General features: G+C 44.1%; 1 protein-coding gene across 1 annotated transcript in view; it reads left to right on the top strand.

Moving 5' to 3' along the window:
• The window catches only part of LOC103591263 (inositol 1,4,5-trisphosphate receptor type 1-like), a gene marked incomplete at its 3' end in the record, with an annotated part of 165,857 nt that overhangs the window by 24,306 nt on the left and 138,646 nt on the right, over positions 1-2,905 (top strand). The gene's annotated exons all lie outside the window — the stretch shown is intronic.

Raw genomic sequence — 2,905 nt, 5'->3', positions numbered from 1 at the left:
CATTAATTCAGAATTTATTATAATTTGCTTTTCCTCTCTCTATAAGGGGAAAGTGCTAAGAGTATGGGATGAAATTTAAAGATGAATATAGATCCCAAAGAAGTGCTTTTTAGTTTTGTAAAAGCTCCTTTTTTCAAATAGTGACTCATTTGTAACATAAGCAATGACCAAGACTTCTCAAATGCCTATCTCTTCTTTGAAGCAGAACCTTTCCCACTTTAAATTGCCATATGCATTTGAAAGTTACAAATTGCACAAAGTTCCATAAATCAGAATTTTGTTCTTTTGTGCTTTTTCCAAGCTTTATCCAACATTTAAAGGCGTAAATATATTCCATAAGGTACTCATTCGGTGATCACCTCTTGTCTACAAGAGGAAATGAGAAGTGAAATAGCCCAAAGGCAGACAGAAGGGTAATGGGGAATCAAGATGGTTAACTCTAGAATAGCCACGAACGGTCTATGTTGTCTTTGTATAGGAAGGAATAGTTAGGCCCGGGGTGGCATTGTTGCATTTGGCAAGAGCTGGTCTGAAATAAATGGGAGGAAGGAAGGCCAGCAGCTTCTTGTTCTTATGGCAGACAGAGCCTTCCTTTTAATTATAGCTATTATTTAAAGCATGCTTATTTTCTGGTATTTGTGCAGAGTGAGTATTCCCAGGCTCTCATTCAGGTTACTACACCGTCAAGGAGCAAATTATTTCAGATACAGAATTATAACTCAACCTGTACTCTCACTGTCTAAAAATTTCGTTTTCAAGAGTTATCCAATGAAAAGAAGTCATCCATGACTGCCTGATCACCGGATCTGTAACTGTTTCTACATTTGACCTCTCTACACTGGAGACTCACCCCTAACAATTTATCTTCTGTGGCTTTTGGCAAAGAGGGCTCCTGCCGCTCCTGCTCTCACTCCCCCTTCTTTCTTCTTGGCTGGCTCCTTCCTCTTTCCATCCCCATGGTTGAATCTTTCACCTTCTTGTTTTGCAGCAGTGTCAGCAACAGTAGCAAATGGCAGTGGTAAGCCCGTGTGAACCCTCTGGGTGTTCACTGTGTGCCAGGCACTGTGCTCACTCCTGTGTCTATTCCATCCCCTTCATCCTCAGACAACTCTGTGGGGAGCACTAGCATTGCCACTGCTGATGGAGGCAAAACCTCTGCGCTTCAGAGGTGACTTCACTGGCCCGAGGTTTCACAGCTCAGAGGACTTGGGGCTCCAACGCCAGGGCTCCCAGCAGCCACCCTCTGCAGGGCAGTCCCTCCCTTCCCCGCTTCCCTGCACGCTCCCTCCTCACTGTCTGCCCACGGCCCCTCTCTGGATGCCCTTTATGCCTCAACCCCACCATGTGCCCATTTCTCCTCTGGGGCCCTTTCCTCCCAGTCTCCCAAGTTCACTTGCAGTCAGCTGCTGAGCCCCCCTATGCCCACTGAGCCCCTGAAATCTTAGTACCTCCTTTTCCTTCCTTGGTTTCTTCCAGGGTATCCATTCTTAAAATTCCTAGGAGGTACAAACTTTTAGCTTTATAAGTGTTTTCTTCAAGTATTAAAAACAAATTAATGATGAGCTCCCTTGGCCCTCTTATTTAGAAAAGTGAGTGTATTAGTCCATTTCTGTTGTTTGTAACAGAAATACCTGAAACTGGTTAATTTGTAAAGGAACAATATTTATTGCTTACAGTTTCAAAGGCTGGGAAGTCCAGAGTCCAGGGAACACATCTGGTGAGGGCCTTCTTTGGTGGTGACTTCAGTGAACAGGGTGTCACATGGTTAAATGGCAGAAGCAGAGAGAGAGCGAGCTCCTCAGGCACTCTCCTTTTAAAGCCATCAGAGTCATGCCCATGATCACCATTAAACCATCAATGGATTAATCCATTTACTAGGGCATGGTCCTCACAGTCTAATTACCTCTTTAATGCCCTACCTTTGAATTACCATAATAGGATTTCCCACCTTCTTAACACTGTCAGTGGGGATTAAGCTTCAAATACAGGGGAATTTGGGGACACAATTCAATCCATAGCAGTGAGGATGGCTTTCTTTTGAACTTTGGGCTACTGATACTTCCTTCAGATGAATACTGTATTCCTTTGGTCACCCGCACATATTTGAGGATAGCTGGTATAAAAGTGCATTTAGAAAATTAAGCTTGACCTAACATTTATGGGGCACCAGTTGTGGACTACAATGAGTGACTGCCAGTCTTTGTGAGACTCGGGGTCTAGCTCCCCAGCCCTGGCCCATTTATGTGGGTGGTTCCCTCTGAATGACTTCATTGATTCCTTGGACTTTAGAACTCCAACAGGACCTTGGAGAGCCAGTACATGTGTGCACAGGCACTAACCAATGATGTGTTTCTGAACCACCTTTGGAGCTTGTTCAATGTAAAGGTTCCTGGGTCCTGTATGAGAACAGAGCTTTAATAAGCCTGTTTCTCCGTATATCAGTATACGGAGAAACAAAAACCCTGGTGAACATCCCCCTAGTTGAGAATCTTTCAGATCAACTCTTTAATTTTGCAGATGAAGAAACTGAGACCTGGAGGAATGAGATGTAGTCACGGTCATGCCACTAGTAGGTGGCAGAGTGCCATCGACAATTCAGTTGTCTTCTAGACTCAGCTGGGGCCCTTTCTCCTACCACTTCCTCCTTGTTTGGGAACTTGATTAATTAACCCAGCCCTGTACTAGATTCTGAGGCTGCCCTTTCAAATATTGTGTTAGCTCTGGTGGGCATGACTGGACTTATATTCACAAGGGCTCAGGGCTGGGGGTTTTATATGTGCATGTTCTGCTCTTGATTCTTACATAAGGACACCCTGTTCCTCTTGGTGATGCAGTGAGGTCTTGTGTCTTTTTTTTTTTTTTTTCCTTTTTGTCTTTTTTTACTGACCGGTAACGGGATCGCAAC

This window comes from Galeopterus variegatus, unplaced genomic scaffold, assembly GCF_000696425.1.
Source record: "Galeopterus variegatus unplaced genomic scaffold, G_variegatus-3.0.2 Scaffold953, whole genome shotgun sequence".
Taxonomy (NCBI): domain Eukaryota; kingdom Metazoa; phylum Chordata; class Mammalia; order Dermoptera; family Cynocephalidae; genus Galeopterus; species Galeopterus variegatus.
The sequence above is the reverse complement of the archived record's forward strand: the minus strand, read 5'-3'. Positions and strand labels throughout refer to the sequence as shown.